At 33.7% G+C, this 18,186-nt stretch overlaps 1 protein-coding gene across 1 annotated transcript in view; it reads left to right on the forward strand.

Moving 5' to 3' along the window:
* The window catches only part of Pde9 (phosphodiesterase 9), a 147,695-nt gene that overhangs the window by 24,452 nt on the left and 105,057 nt on the right, over positions 1-18,186 (forward strand). Inside the window, exon 3 of the mRNA XM_017068310.4 lies at positions 9,495-9,525. The gene's annotated coding sequence lies outside the window, so the exon portion shown is untranslated. The remainder of the gene's footprint in view (positions 1-9,494; positions 9,526-18,186) is intronic.

Genomic DNA, 18,186 nt, shown 5'->3' on the forward strand with positions numbered 1-18,186 from the left:
CAATTATATATTTAAAATGGCGAGATATATATATAAAATTCAAAAATTCAAATATAAATTAAAATCAAAGAGCACTTAAAAATAAATTAAAATCAAGGATATATATTATAAGTTCAAATAAAATGGAAAGAAATATTTTATAAATTCAAATAAAAATTAAAATACATTTAACATTTTAAAAATCGGTGACTATTTTCCTCTTAAATTTGATACATTTATAAAGATGCGATTATTGGGAAATATTTTCTCAGTACTTATACTGTATAAATTGATAATAATTTTTCTGCTGGTCTCATAATTTTTTGATCAATTTCCTTTCTTTTTAATTTGAAGTTTTCACTTTTCCCATTTTCCTTAAACTGATTTTGGCAAGTCCTCAGTCACATAATGCATATCAAAAGGAGAAAGGGACTTTCCTTTGTCTGCCTTATGCATTTGCTGTCATTTCCAACCAGGGTGTGTGTGTGTGTGTGTGTGTAAATATGGTGGTTTGGTTGGCTTGGGTGGTTTGGGTGGTTTTGGGCGGCTGAAAGTGGGTGGTGGCGATGGTGGGGATTGCATTTGTTACAGCCAGCAACAACATTGCACTTTGACTTTAACGCTGTTGCATTTTACTAGGTCAAAAGCAACGTCACCGCGTGCAAAGGTTGCCCTCTCCCTTTCGCACCTTGGCCGACCGTCTCTTTCGCACCTCCCTGTGTATCTGTGTGTGTGTGTGTGTGCTTGTAAATGTGTTTGTGTTTGTGCGGTGCCAAACATAAATATGGCGCAAAGGTGAAACTGTTGCACCTTGCTCCTTTTTTGCTCCTTTGGCTCCTTGCTAACGGCCAGGCATAAATCGGTATCTCTCCATGTGTTTGTGTGTGGCGTGCTAAATTTCACACAATCCCCTACACACACACACCCTCAAACATTCGCACACACACTAAAACACACACATATGCAAGCAGCTAACTATTTCTAATTGGAGGTCCTTGCAACTTGACTTGTTGACTCCACTCGGGATCGCATTGCACTGCTGCAATCTGTTCCATTTATTACATTCAGCGTAAAAATAAATATAAGACAAGATAGGCGCTATAAGATGCAGTTCTTGATATAAAAAATACGTAAGACTTCTTAAATTATTTTTTAAATGTTGTTCTCTGGCTTATTTTATAGATACTCTTGTTGTTTATTAAAAAATAAAATATATTGAGAGTGCCAAAGGTATTATAAGGTATATATTATCAATAAAGCTGTCTTAAACTATGCAACAATATATTCGAAAGTCCCACAAATTCAACATGCTTCTTTAATGGCATACTTTTAGGCTTTCTTACAATATAGCATTTTTACAATGGCATCGCATCCTTTGACTGTTTAAATTATTTAAGAATTTATTTACTCTTTTTCCTTTTCTAAATAAAATTTATTGAGGGCTCTGCAAAATTAGTAGTATTTTAAAATCACTTATAAAGCTGTATAAAAGTATGCAACAATATATTTGAAGTCCAATAGACTTACAAAAATATACGTCCCTTTATAACTGCATACTTTCGGGCACCTTAACAAAAGGAATTCAAAAGCCCAAAGCCTCTTACTTTACTTGATTTAGTGTGTACTTAAATGAATTTCAAATTGGATGCTTTGTGAGAGATGGAAAATGTACAAAATTTCCACTCCTTTATTTTTACCTTTGTCTAGGTAGCAATTCGATTCGAATCCTGTTGCAGAATTTTCCCGCCTTTTCATAATTGATGCAGGCGAAATTCGACCAACAGATTATAACTTTCGAGGGCAGGCAATTTTGCAGATTTGAGTCGGAAAATCGACAATCCCCCACTGATGGATTTTGGTTTCATTTGCGTAAGATGCCACCTGCAGTGTTGATGGGGCGATTTGGTGCATTTGGTTCAGAGGCTTACATCTGAAAATGCGATTTTCCGTTGCCAAGACCACGTCCATTGCCAGATTTAGGTGGATTTTTGGTAATTTGGAGGTTCCACGCTTACAAATGCGAAATTTTGACGACATTAGAGACAAACAAATTGAAAATTGCCAATTTTGTTGGCAAAAATACAAAGTGATCAGTGCATTTTTAAAGCATTTTCAAAGGGAACTATTAATATAACAAAATTTATTTAAAGAAGTGAATGCATTTTTAATCATTTATAAAAATTCAAGTTAATAATACATTTTTAAAATATAAAAGACTACAGTTAAGGTCAAATAAATTCGCTTTTTAGTTTCAAGTAATTATACAAAGTTTTATTAAAACAATAATTTATATAATTTAAGTGGGTGACATAAAGTTAACAAAGAATAAACTCACACTTACTATTTTGCATGTTCTTAGTAAATTTTTTAAAATATTTTTTAGAATCTGTTTTAAATTACTGGTTGTTAAATATATTTTTTTTATTTATCCCTAAATTTTGGCTATTTCTCCGGTTTTTACCCATGCAGATGGCCAGTTTATGGCGATTTCGATGGCGAAACCATTGTCATCGCACTAAATGTGGGGCCCAATTCAATTACTGCATCTTTCGCGGCTCTCCACGATTTTATTTTTGTCGCAGCGCGTTTCTGGCCTTTCCTACTCCATTTAATTGAATCGAAAATGCACTCATGTAAAATTCAATAATTTCCGCCGGCTAACCTAATTAAAGCGCCATTAAAGTTGCAAAAGCAGCAGTATCTGGCCAGCAATATCATATCAAAAGGGGAACACATATGGCGAAAAAAAGAGGAAATATAAAAACGGTAGTGACCCATAGGTGCTGCAATCATTTTTTCCCGGCAAGTGACAACAAAAACACGGCAAGGGGGAAAATGTCAAAGGCTGTGCCATCGAGGATATGGAAAAATAAAAGTTTCCTTCACATTCATCTTCCGAGTTTCCCAGTTTCCGGTGAAAGCTGCAAGTGATGTGACAAACTAAAGGAATTTCAACTTATATGCGAAATACGTTTTCTTTTGAGCATCATTTTTTCAGACTTGATATGACATCGAATATATCCCCATTCCGTTTAGGAAGAGAAATTTCTTTAAAGGTCATCCAATTGCCATGCAATATGCATTTATTTATTTATTTAACAAATTAAGCTTATCATACAATATGCATTTAAAGTCGATTATGCTAGAGAAACACAAAAAAAAGTTTTTAATTATCGCTAGAGATCAGCATTTTAAAAATACATTGAATCATTGAATACGAATTTTAGCATTTAAATTAATAATGCTTTAATTATCAGTTTATTTGAATGAACAGTTTTTTTTATGTTTTTACAATTGAAATAGTAGTATTTGAGAAATTTATATTTTAAGGAAACACACAAAGAAAACACTTACTGATATATAATATATATATGATGGCCCCAACCAATTCATTTGCCATTTTGACCAACGAAATAGTTACTCTCCCAACAACTAAATACACACAACTAACCATTTTATGGTAGTTGTACTATCAAACAGTAACGAAAGAAACAATAAAATACACGTCACTATTTTTAATAGTTGCAAATGCAGCTTAAAATAGGAACATTTGAACTTATACGGCTTTTGAGAACGAATGTTCTCAATTCAAGAACAATGTACTTGGTTTTTTCTCTGTGTGCGTTAACTTCATTTTGCAGCTATGTAACTTTCCGTATTGGGTTATTTTACCCCTAAAATTTTTTTTTTTACCATATTATGGTATTTTTATAGCAAAAGCAACAATAACAGTCGCCTCACTATTTTTCATAGTTCTTTGCCTTTTTTTTACAGTTAAGTAACTATCCATATTGGTAAATTTTACCTATAAAATTGATTTACCATATGGTAATTGATTATGGTATTTTTACTATTAAACAATAACAAAAGCAACAATAAAATATGCCTCACTATCTTAGTTGTTTACCTTTCCTTCCAGTTAGGTAACTATTTGTACTGGTAAATTTTAACCATAAAATGATTTTTCTATTTGATGGTAGCTTAACTATTAAACAGTAACAAAAGCAACAATAAAATACACGACACTTTTTTTTATAGTTGTTAATCTTTTATTAAAGTTAGTTAACTATTCGTATTGGTAAATTTTACCCATTACATTTTGTTGTGTATAGATTTATGTTAATTATAAGGCAATTTATTTAGGTTAGGTTAAACCTAGTTAAAAATGTAAAACTGAAATTGTAGGGTATTTCTTTCGTTCTTTTCTTTACTAATTAGTATTTTAATGATTTTAATCTGCCTTTTGTTAACAGATATATTTTTTCTGGCCTTCAAAGAAATGATAAATTCTGGTTAATCCAACAACTTGTTCCCTTTTCGTCTTACCCATTTCAACTTTTTCATCCTCACCATTTGGCCACTAATCCGATTCCTGTTTAAATCTGCAACTCGCTTGGTTTGTTGTTTGTTTAGGCGTGGAAAATGGAAAATGAGAAAGGGGTGGGGGGAGAAAGTGGAAAGGGAAAGTGGAGGAGAAAGGAGGCAAGACACGATGTGTCACCAATCATTTGTCATATCAAACTGCCACATATGTGAGGATGTGGGTGTATGAGTGTGTTGAAAGGAAGACATGATAAAATGGCCGCTTAGGCACTGTCAGCGGTACAAATGCAAATACACAGATACTCACACACACACTGACAAATGGGACAGTGACGAGCAACAAATGTTGTCATGTAAATGTCTTCATTTTTTCAGCTCCATGGGTTTATTTTCCGCCCCCTTTTCCACACCCCCACATATCGATGCCTATCAATCATATGCAAATAAGCGATTTAAGTCAGCCCCTTCTAATTGCCATCGATTAGAGAAAAATGGAAGAGGGGATGGGGGCTATATTTTTACACCCCAAACGATTTGCGCTAAATCAACATCAGTCAACTGACTTGTTAATTGTCCGGCATGGCCAACAATTTAATTTACAATCTCTAATTATGCTCCGGCAATTTGTATTTGCCTCTGCCGTGCGACCAAGCACTTAATTGACACGCTCTTTGATAAATATTGTATATATTTCAATCCGTGTAACATGTTTATCTCTGGCGATTTGATTGATTGTGCTACTAGGCTCAGTTTTCAAATAAATGGATACTAATCTGGCATTTTAGTTTGAGTGTCAAATGTGCAAATTGCCTAAATGCCTTTAAGATTTAAGTAGGAGATGATTTTTGTACTTAAGTTTGAGATTTTCTGGCAGAGTAAATTTATTTTATAATTTATTTTTTTAGGTTTAAAGGAAAAATTTAATCTATACCTACAATAATTGTTGAATCCCCTAAATTATTATACAAATTAAAATCTTAAGAATTATATTTAGAACTACGTTTTTAATTAAATTTTATTAAAAGCTTAGATTTATTTATATCAGAATTTCTAATATTCTTTTTATACATATATCAACATTTTATATCAGAATTTTATTTCAGAAAATATTCTTAATATATATTTATAAAAAATACAGCTTTAAATATTTACATTAAACGAGCCAGCTGTTTTTATTTTCCCAGGTCGTTAAGTCAACTTGAGCTTAATTATTATTTGCCATCATTGACTTTGATTTGATTGATTTATCACCGATAAGACCTCTCCGCCTTAAGTTTTATATTTTGCTCAATTTCGATTTGATTTGATTGCATTTGCGATAAGCCGACTGACAGCCTGCACTTTTCCTTTGCTCTAATGTCTTATTTGCTGATTTTTGCCCCGTATTTTGCCTTCGATATCGGAACATTTGAACATTGGGGGGACGACCCATTGTTTTCCATTGTTTTTTGTTTATTTCTCGCTTTTCAGCTACTGTTGATAGTGTTTTTATTTTTTTTTTGGTTTTGATGGAGTGCCCGACTGGGTGGGACTTTTATTGATGACACTACTTAGATAGCTACTTGTCGCTGCGACGAGACATTGCGTAATTTTCGCAGTCGTCGGTTTGATTGCCGTTGATTAATTGCCGGCTGATATCTCGGTCGAAAAAGTCGGAGGCAGCCGTGTAATTTCGGGTTTAAATTCCAATGGAAGCGGAGCCGCACTAATTGCCAAACGCCCCAGCGTGTCGGCCATCCAAGGCATTCATCTTGCCACAGTTTCCACATTTTCCGCAGTTTTCCCGTGCTCTCGTGCCCCCTGTTTTCTTCTCCGCTTTATTGACACTGCCAGCGCAAATATTTGGGATGAGCCGGAAAGGTGTAGACCACAAAACACTTGGGGAACTCGGTGTGAGAAATGGTGGATCGAATGGATTTTGCCTGTACCTCTTGGTTCGATGTTGAAGTTATCGAACCCGTTTTCTTGGTTAGAATTGTTAAATTCTAGCATTTCTGACGTTTAAAGTCTTATAGCATATTTAACAACAAGAAGCACATCTTATTCAAATTATATTTTGATTAGATTACCCTATTATGGCTATAAAAGAGATATATATTTTTATTTTTTCTTTATAGAGTTGCTTGTGGGCATTATCGATAGTTGTGGCTATCGATAGTGACCACCATTAATATTATCGATATTATCGAAAAATATGTGACATCAGAGAAAAGAAATAAGAAATTTTAAAATATAAACCTAATTCTGGAATCTGAATAAACTTATTGAAGAAAAAGTGTAATTTAAATTTAACATCGATGACACCAATTTATTTTCTTAAATTTTTATTTTTAATTATTTATTTTTGATTGTATATTTGTTCCATAAATAAAAGTTCTGGTGTGAGAAAATAAAGTAAAAAATAAAAAAAAAATTAATAGTGGATCCTAAATGACTCATATGCATAGCTGTTAAATGGAATTTAAAATAAATATTTAACATTCCCTAAAAAGCAAAAAAGAAATTCAGTTTTTGTGATAAGTACTGAAATATTTCAATAAAAAGCCCCCTACTTTTTGTACCCTCGCAATCATATCATTACAGGCTAATTCGAACTGATATGCCCTTTTTTATTTGATGTACTTATATATATTTGACAAAGAACCAAGGGGTTCGGTGAATGTGTTAAGTATTTGGCAAATATACATACTCCCACACAGCCACGCTTAAGTAAACGTATATATACACATACCATATGTACCTGTGTAAGGGAATCCAGTCAATGAAGATTAGGGCGACTTTTTTACGGTTTCATAATCCAAAGGGAAACGCTTGAAGTTGTAACTAGACCGCGATATTTCGTGATACCTTTTTTTTTTGCGATGGGATGGGGCCCCGAAATTGGGTTATACGGAGTGTTTTCTGTCGCCCTCGAGGCGAACACCATTTGACATTTCTGCCACCACCCAAAATGCGTTTCGCGTTTCGTTCGTCGCCACTGTGATTTGCCTTTTTGTCACATTAAATCTTGTTTATGATGCTTAAGAACTTTATTTCCGGTCGATTAAATTGTCATAATGGGTATGGCAGAGTACGCTCTTTTTTTGGCTCTTTGAGCTTTTCTTTTTGCCTTACTTTTGAATTGTTTTTGGCCTTCTGCCATTTACCTTTTATTTCAATGTAACCCCATTTAGCCCTTTGCTGCCAGAAACTGGTGGAAAAGTAATGAAAAGTTGAGTTCTGTAATTAGATGATGACAGATTCTTTGGGAACTATTAAAAAAGAACTTTGTTTGGAAGTGGAAGGATTTACTGGACATTTTAATTATATGATTTGTGAATATAGTGAAAAGTAGTCACAGTTTGGTTACTTAAATCAAAATAAATATTATTTTTAATTAATGTTTATTAACTTAACACTTTAAACTTTAAAAGTTTATTTTAACTAACTACATAAAAATGTCAAAATCTAGAAAAACGTCAATAAAGCAGTGTACATTTTGTTATGAAGCAGTGTAAAACATTTTATAAAGCAGTGTGAAATATTTTATAAAGCAGTGTAAAATACTGCAAAATACCGAAGGAAAAAAAGGATTGTATTAATAAAAGAGATATACATTGGTAGGATCTAAAAAAAAGGTAACTAAAACTGTGGAAAGGTAAAATATATAAACTTTGGAAAATCCAGAGAAACCCAACTGTTTAGGGGGAAACCTTGAACTGAGCGTAATGAAAATGGAGAGGGGCTGTCATTGTCGATTTCTCTTCTGCTTCTCATTCTGTTGCTGATTCTGTTTCTGTTTCTGTTTCTGATTCGGTTTCAGTTGATGTTTGAGGTCCTGTTTCCGTTTCCGTTTCCTCGGAAGCGTCAGAACGCTTCATTTGCTGCAATTCGTGCATAAAATTTGAGTGTGTGCATTTTGCAGCTAGTCCGGTCTATTCTATGTATATATGTGTGCTCTTCGATCCGGCAGCTGGCTCTTTGGCTTCGGATATGGCCAAAATCACCCAAAAGTACCCGTCGCCATAATCATTCGGACGGCAATGTGTGTATTGGCATGTTTTAATTAAACGAAATTGCTTGTATCCCATTGATGGCTTAATACGGGTCACATGTACGCCTATCGGTGAACACGAGAGTGTGTGTGTGCCATTGTTCGTGTGTGTGAGTGTGTGTGCCTGAAATATTCACTTAAGCGAACAGCAAGAAGGACACGAGCAGCTCCAGGAGCAGCCAATTAATTTGGTGACAATGCGAAACAGCAGCAGCAAATTAACGAATTGGAAAAATCAACAAACAAAACAACTGGCTAAAATATATGTCATACTTATATAACATGAGGCTAAATGGACACGGAGATGCAACAGCAGACAGACACTCAACTAAATTAGTCAATCATAATGGAGGCCTCATATATTTCAATGTGAATTAGGCCAGAAATTCGGTCAGCTCTACACAAGAAAAATTATAAAAGAAGCATCTTCAGCGGGTATATATAATTAAAATGGTACAAATTCAATTATTAGCTTATCTGTTTTTAAAATATACAATTTTTTCAGTTATCTTAAATATTAATATATTTTTTTAAAATGTATAACCTAACTTGATATATTTTTTAAGTACTAACTATCATAAAAAGTAGTTGTTTTTTATAGAATTAATATTATATTTTTGGTTTATTAAAAACGAATTTATTTTCTTTGAGTGTATTTACAATTATCATTCAAGTGGTAAAATGGATACAATATACATGTTCTTTTTTAGAATTTACTTACAATCTTTGCATTTATTTAAATTTTACCTACTTTCTTTGTGTGTATAAAATATACTCATATCAAAAATGACTTTTGTTAGAACTAAATAGGTCAATTAAAGCAATTTAATAAGAAAATGCGTTGATATTGCAATTTTTCGTTAGCATCAAGAAATAATTTGGTGCAATTTAATTATTTAAAGAAAATAAATATATTCACTGAATCAATTTTTAAAATGCCTACTGGGAAATAATTTATATTCCTCATTGAAAAATTACTTACCTTACTTTCTTAGTAATTTTTCACAAATGTCAAAGATTGATTAGTTGTTTTGCTTGTTAAAAAGACAAAATGTACAATAATTTGCATGGGGGAAAACATTTAAAAACCTTTTTTAAATATAGATCACTCTTCAATAAATAAATATAAATAACATGCATTTCCTTTTTTTGTTTGCAGGAGAGCTTGTGAAAATTTTCCAATACAACAGGTGAGTTTTCTAAGAGAACCGCTTCGGAAAAAAGCAACGAAATACTTCGGCCATTCATAATTTATGCACATGCACCCCGCATTTCACCTACCGAATTTTCCGTGAGTTTTCCGTGAATTTTCCAAGAGCGGAGCCTGCGATGATAAGATAAACTTCTACACTCTCCGGCGCCTTTTGTTGTGCGTGTGTATTGTACTTGGGGCATTGTTGTAATGCCATAACAATCAAGTGAAATTACGCTAAATGACACGCTCATTACGGGCCTTCGTTTTTTCAGGGGTGGGGTGCTTACTGGGTGATTCCGGGGTGGTTACCTTCCAGCAGCGAACCAAAAATCATTGCCTACTTATGAGCGGCTCGAACGAAACAAGGGGGGTTGCGGTTGCCCATTTATTATTTAAATAAAAACATACAAATAAGCGCTCGAAAAGCGCTTTATAACACTTTCACTCGCACACACACGCGTAGCATTATTTGCATATAAAAATGTTCATTATGTTGTCAAATGAACAATAAATGTCAATGCCGCCTCTCAGATTCCTTTCTTTATTTTCCCATTGTTTGTTTGCGAGCTAAAAAAAAAAGGAAAAGGAAAAAAAGAAAAGAGGAAAATTGGAGGAGAATCTGTGACAACGCTTTAAACGGTTTTATTGGCTTTTCAAATTGGCCAAAGGCCAAGAATATTGTACATAAACCGGCAGCAAAATTTATATTACGCAAAATATGCCAAGGCGGACAAACTTTGCTTTGACCAGAAGCTTTTGAAGTTTTTCTCACCAAAGTCAGCCCCCCCCCCTCCCACTTTCACCTCGACTTTCTCCTGGCTCCTGTTGCTGGCAGAGAAAGTGAAAGTAAAGTGTAATTAGGTTTGTTTTGCGTGGCTGTCTGCAAATGAAATGCCTGATGGAGAAGGGAAGGGGGAGTAGCTGCTTATTATTATCATTATTATTATTATTATTATTATGACCTGCCGTCCATCAAATTTAAATTAGACATTGGCCAAATATCTTGAATAATAAAAGAGAAGTGCCAAATAGCAATTGGTCATAAGAATCTAATTTATTTTATGGGGAAAAGTTGCCTAAAATGTGGAAAAAAATATGTTTTAGCTTAACAAAAGTTATTAAATCCCAAGTGGAGCTTACTTTTCTTGGGCACATTTCAAAGAAAATACTTGAAGAATACACCTGAATAGAGGGTTCTTGGGTAAATGTGATGAAATAGTTTTCCAGACACTAAACACGCATTTTTTAATAGAAAGAAAGGCGGAGATAAATGGAAAATAGCTAACTTTGTTAAAGAAATGCTGGGAAAAACAATAGAAAGAAAGACAAAACATGCATGGGATGGGACTTTAGTTATTTTCAATGGTCATTGTAAATTCTTTAAAAATCTTGTCGTTTTTAGAAAAGGAATATAGACACAGAAAGTAAAGTTTATCCATTTTTAAAAAATTTAAAATTAGCCGATTTGGCTTAGTTGTTGTTCCTTAAAACTAAAAATTAATCCATAAAATACATATATAAATACCCCAAAATATATATATTGGAATACCTTTACTAATTTTTTTAATCCCCTGAGACATCTGATTGAATATTTTTGGGCAGTAAACATTATTCACACTAATCTAATCGAATTACCCGGAAAAACAACACATCAAAAAACCTTGAAGTATATACATATTTATAATACCTACACTAAATTATTTAATCGCCCGATTTCCAATATTTGATTTAATATTCTTGGGCTACTAACATCACTCACAACAACCTAATTGAGATACCATAAACAAATAGACCTATATGTAAATATATATATTATTTATAATACCTTTAGTAAATTATTTAATCGCCTTGGGGGTGAATCAAAGGCATTTGATCGAAACCCGAGACCAGTGACAACCTATTGCCGCTATCGTTCAGATACAGATAAAGACACTGACAAATATTAAAATCCGTGGATGGCTCACCATTGTCTGTTTGCTGATGGCCAAGTGTCGACTGTCGACTGTCGACTGCCGACTGTTATCGGCCATAAATATAAATAAGCGAGCCAAAGTGCTTGGCACTCATTGTGCCTCCGATACCATCAAAGGGTATTAAAATCCAAGACCAAAAACAAAGGAGGAACGCCGCCTACACTTCGCAAATTTCAGGGGGGTGGTGGTGAAAGTGGGGGGGAAAGGCCCTTTCACCCATTTGCCATTCAGCCGAGTCAGTCAGTCAGTTAATATTGAGTGAGCATATAATCTGTTAATAAGCATTTTATATGCCAAAATAATTTGATTTGCATGTTGGGGCCTGGCAATGGATGTCGATTTCTGTCACGAGGCCCCAAAAAGGGGGTTAGAAAATGGGAAATTCTGTGCGTAGGGGGAGGGGGGGTTAAGGAAAATGGTGTCATGCTTGAGTTCATGTAATTAACACGGAGACCGAGTTTACGGCGGGATCACAATTTTCTTATGTGGCTGTCGTCGGAATACTTGACGCTGCCTTATTACCGTATAACACTCATTTTCATGGGCCTCGACTATTATCGCCTTTTATAGAGTGTTCGAGTGTCGAGTTCATTGGCTTCATAAACAATTGAGCAGATACTAATAGATTGTATGGGGATTAAGAGCGTATAACTGGAATTCACATACCTTTACGCATCGAAATATAATAATATCAGGATTACATTCTTTATAATATTTAAATTAAAACCATGAACGAATATAATCAACAAATAAACAAAAAAATCAAATAAATATATTATATATTTAATAAATATAATAATATAATACCAATTATAAATATAAATATATTATATATATATTATAAATATTGCCATGATGAAATATATATTTTATAAGTTAGATAATATACTGGTGATTACAATACATCGAAATTCAATGGATAATATCAGGAATACCTTTTTTTATAAAACATAAATATTGCTGTGATGAAATTTATATTGTATAAGCTAGCTTAAGTTTTTTAATATACTGGTGATTACACTTTTCAGACATCGAAATATAACCGATAATTATCGATATTATAATATCATGACTTCATTTTTTAAAATATATAAATATTGCCATGATTAAGTATATATTTTATAATTTTGTTTAAGTTAGTTAGCTTAATTTTATTTAACTGAAGGAAATATATTGCTTATGATTAGCTAAAGTTTTTTAATATACTAGTGATCATGACTACATTTTTAAAAAAATATAAATATTGCCATATAAGTATATTAAGTATATTAAGTATATATATTTTATAATTTAGTTTAAGTTGGTAAGGTTATTATTATTTTACTGAAGGAAGTATATGATTTGATGTTTTCTATAATCGATATATCTTACACTGAAAACGGTCTTATTGTCTTTTATATTTATTATACATTTATTTCCAAAGGCTTTAAAAAATGCTTATACTACCATTTTGATGTTTGAGACAAAATCAAATGGATTGTTTTTTTTTGCACCGGTGAATTTGTATTTACAACGGGCTATTTCTAGAGAACGTTTTAATTAAATAACCCGAAACTTGATTGATTTATTTAAGGAGGAACGAAGAAACTCGATGTTAAATGTTGCCTGGCAATTGGATTCCTGTCTAAGGCCAATATTGTTGCTTTATTAACCAGCAAGTGGAATTGATGAAATGCACACGACGCACACAAGAACACAAAAAACACACAGATACTCCAAAAAACCTGGACATGTGTGGGCTCAGCCATTTCCGATGAAACCTGTTCTATTTGAGAGTTAAGGCGACCCCTACAGTATTGTCATCTGCATGCCAAAAACTGACTGACCCAACTGACTGACTGACTGAATGACTGACTGACTGACTGACTGAATGACTGACTGACTGAATGGCTGACTGACTGATTGACTCACTGACTGACTGACTGACTAACTCACCAACTGAGTGAGTACTTAAAGCAATGGCAAACATTAGCATAAAGCTGGGCTATCATTTCTAAGTGCGTTCCTTGTTGTTGCCATGTCTAGTGTTTCTCCAGCTTTTCCTTTCTCAATTTTCCATTTTCTTGCCATGGCTGCCGTTGTTGTTGTTGTCGTTGTTGTTGCTGTTATTTTAGCTGTTAGCTGGGATGTGGGGAATAAGGTAAATATCAGCTGGCACACGAGGACGGCCAGCGGCGAGAAGCCACGAAAGCGTCCTCGTCCTCGGCGGCGTCCTCGCTAAATCACAGGTGTGCAACAATGGCCACAGGAGCGCCAACAACTACAGCAACAACAGAAACAGCAGCAGCCGCAACGCCAACAACAGCAACACCGACAAAAAACCAAAAGGGATGGCCTACTTTGGGGCAACCAAGGAATACCCTTCCAAAACAGTATAAATATTAAAAATATTATAAAGTATAAAATTTTTACGAAAACAACTTGAAATAGATACACCACAAATATTTATAAAAAATTATAAGCAAATAAAAAACTAAGCCCAAGTTTTATAGAAATAATATCATAAGTATTACCCTCTGTTGAACTCCCATTAACTGTAAAAAAAAGCTGCCCAGACAAAAAATTAAAAAACAAATAAAAGGAATGCTAAAAATATTTTAAAAAACTTTTAAAACAATCAAATAATAAATAAATATATTTCAGATAATAATATCAAAAGAATTGTACTCTGTTAAAATTCCATTGATATTTGTACCATTGTAAAAAGAGATACAACTTTTAATTAAGTCCCTATGACACAAGCCTAATTTTTGACTTGCTGACGGACTTGTTTAAAAAATTCATGGCAACCTAGAGAAAAAATGGTTAACATTTACCATTTAAATTATACATTTATTTATTAAATAGTATTTAGGTTGCCTGACTTTTTAAAACATATCCAGTCAGAAGGCAGTAAAAAATCAATCAAGTGTCATAAGGTCTTAGATTGTAGATTATGTATTTGTACTTTATATTTGAAATCTAGTCAGTACTAATATAAATGAAAGGAAGAAATATGAAGATATAAGTATATTGCTTATTATAACTAACACATATCCATTTTTTGTTTTATTTTTTTTTATTTGACATTGAAAAATAAGCTAGATTATAAATACGTAAAAGTATACTGTTCTAATCAAATTTTAATTTTTTTTTTATTTGCCATTGAAAATTATGTTATTTTATAATACACATTTCAAGAGCTATGAATAAAAGATATAACAGGTAAAAAAAATACTTAAATACATAATACATCACCTTGATTTGGCTAATTTTATTTTTCAAGTTTTTAACTTTAACTTAATCTTCAAAAGGTACCAGAATTATAAAGGGATGTTAAAGAAATCTTGAAAGATAATAGCATCCCTTGAGAGGGTATCGCAAGGCAAGGCAGCAACAACACTCGCAGGAGCATAAGGAGCATAACGTGTGAAACATAAGCAGGCAACTACTTCACCGCCCCCATCATCCCTCTCTCTCACTCCGGCTCATGCTCTCTCTTTCGCGCAGGCGCCAAGAGAGCGGGAAAAGCTTTAGATTTTCCGAAAATATTTTTTTCGACTAATTTTCTTGAGTTTTTTTTATCAAGCATTCTATTTTTTTTGTATGCATTCAACTTCCTTTTTGCCATTCTCAGCCTTGAAAGCTCAGGATGCGATGCGAAAGCTATACTCTCGCTCTCTCTCTCTCTTTTTAAGGGGCTCTCAGCTGACTGGATAACTGTTATACGCTGGCTTTTCGCGATTTTGAAAACGCTCGGTTGGGTCAGTTGTTGCTTCACTTCAGTTCTGTTCAGTTCGATTGAGTTTTGAAGCGGTTGGTCTTGAACAAAGTTCCCTGAAAAAGTGTTTTTCTGAAAATTGAACAGCCATTGCGATTTGAGTTTGTGTTTTTTTGGTTCTAAAAATATATATAGGTGTGTGTGTATGCGTGTTTCGAAAATATGTTTTAAAAATTTTTACTAGATAAATTGATAGAGTTTTTTCAAATCTGCAAGTACTACAAGTTGTTCGTTTGATAAAAATGTAAAGGGCTTGAATTTTTTTTAAATAAAGTACAATTGGTGTTCTTTTTTAAGTGGAAATGTAAATTGAAAATATTCAAGTTTTCGAGTTTCAACTTTCAAATCAGGTTCTTAATGTTGCGCCCAAGAAAACTGGTCGAAGGCTCAAAACTGTTCTACATACATATGTGGTATAACACCAAAGGATTTTACAAGAGCCGGCTTTTAAAAGCGAATTTTGTACATAAAACTTTAGTGATATTTTGTTATCTTTTAAGATATATCTTTCGGATTTTAAATTTGTTTTACAATGCCTATGAAAATCCTTAAATAAAGTGAAGATTTTTGAAAATCCTTCAAGCTCAACAGCCAGCTAAGTGAAAGCTTTTCGCACAGTTTTGGGCTCTGCCTGTAGGACACTTTCACTTGCCGCAGCTGTGAGCGAACTTTCCCATCTCGAGGCTCTCGGGTTTCCACTTCGGCTCGAAATCGGCATTCGGCTTTGGCTTCGGCTGGGGAAATCGGTCTCGGGCATTTGGTAGTACGTTTTTGGGGTATGCAAACTCATTTTAGCTTTTGAACTCAGTCAGTTCAAATTTACCAGCGGATTTGCGCGGATTACAAAAACTATTCACACGCACACACGCGCGTACATCTCACATATATCAGTATCTTACACAAATACGAATCACCAAACATACGTACACACAAACACACACACACACATATAAATATATTTACAAAGGAGCGGACCGAAGGTCCTTAAATCAAATCAAACAAAACAAAGCGTCGGCAAAAATAAAAAAAGAAAAAATATAAATGATAATGGGAAATAATAATAATTGATATTGTCAGGCAATCGCTGTTCAAATCGCTGTCATATCGGATATTTAAATTGTTCAAATTTTTTTGCGAATTATTTTTTGGTGCAACCACAGTGCGTATGTGTAATATCTGAGCGAAGAGTGCTACAAAACAGAAAGTGTGCGAGACCATCGAAGTCGGAAGTCGACAAGAAAGACAGATCCTTAACGGAAATCGCAACCGGAATTGAAATCTGCGGCAGAACCATCGATCAGAATTTTTACCATCATAATACCACATAAAAAACAGGCAAGTGACCACACTGCGTATGAGTAATATACCTATATATACATATATATTGCATCTAACAATTGATATTCCTCACTTTCGTTTTATTTTTTTACGTATTCCCTTCCCATTTTTTTTGGGTTTTTGTTTTGCTCGCCGCTCGGTTGGCCCTTTGTTTGTTGGGGTTAAAGGCAAACAACAGAAATTAACAAAGGCGAGGGGCCCAAACACAAACGCAAACAAAAACGAGAACAAGAAATTCAAGTCAAGTGCTGCGGCAGTTCTAGATTGTGCTTAGTATATAGAATACATGCTATACTATATGGTGTGGGATCTAGGTCTAGAACTAGGTCTTTTCGTAAAAAGGATTCAGGGAAATCAATGCAGGTCTCTTATGGAAAGTTAAAGGGATAAGACTTTGAGATTGAGTTGATATATGGGTTGATATATTATTGTTGATATATTATTTAGACCATGTCCCCAAATAAAATCAGATATACTTAGTATATAGAATACATGGTATACTATGTGTAGGTCTAGAACTAGGTCTTTTCCTAAAAAGGTTTCAAGGAAATCAATGCAGGTCTTTTATGGGAAAGCGAAAAGGCTAAGACTTTGAGTTTGGTTCAATATACTAATGTTCATATTATAATTAGACCATGTCTCCAAAATAAAACCGGAAATACTAATACGGAAATAATTGTTTTGATAACAATATGAAAATATTCTTTTTGCTGCAAAAAGTATTTTATTGTTAATATTTCGATGCCAAAAGAATTGTTTTGAAAATTCTAAAGATTTATTCAGCCACATCTGCGCTGCTGTGCAATTTCCTAAAAAACTTTTAATATTTTCGACATTATTTTCTTTGTCAAAGGTTCAAAATCCTTAGACAAAGGCACTGAATTTCGCAGAATGTCATTCGCTTTAGCCATTCGAAGCGCAAATAATTACAAATAATTTGCATTTTGACGACGGAACCTGGTTGCTCCCCCTTTATTCGCGAACTCTCTTTTTATGGCCGATGAGTTCTTCAAACTTTTTCATAATATTTTTAATGGTTTTTCCACACTCTACTGCTGCTGCCTCTGTTGCTGACAGGTCAAATGAATAAAAAAAACTTTTTTTTTTTTTTTAAACAAAATTGATTTAATCAGAAAAACTGAATCTATTATGTCTGCTTGCCATCCATTTTATATTGTTCGGCATTGGGTTGAGTGTGTGTGGTGTGTGTTATGTGTGGTATGTGGAAGGTATGAAATGCACGGCATGAAAGGCTGTGATTACGTTCTTAAATCCATGGAAATAGGGGGACATTTTGCGTGTTTCAGTGGGTGTGTGTATGTGAGAGAGTGCTATTAAAGGCCGCAAATTGTACATTAAAATACACATCATCATTACACACGTTTTGGTTCATAATTCTTTTTTTTTTCTTTGCAGCTCTTATATTTTTCCTTTCTTTTTTTTTGGGGTCAGCGCTGTCAAGAGCAATCAGAGACAGGCTGGGCTTGGCCACTAAATAATCAGAGCACACTGCCAAAAATTCTAGATATAGCCAAAAGGGATTCTTTTGTTGATGAGGGTAGCATTTATACTCTTTATTTTCCAA

This window comes from Drosophila suzukii, chromosome X (assembly GCF_043229965.1).
Source record: "Drosophila suzukii chromosome X, CBGP_Dsuzu_IsoJpt1.0, whole genome shotgun sequence".
Classification (NCBI taxonomy): Eukaryota; Metazoa; Arthropoda; class Insecta; order Diptera; family Drosophilidae; genus Drosophila; species Drosophila suzukii.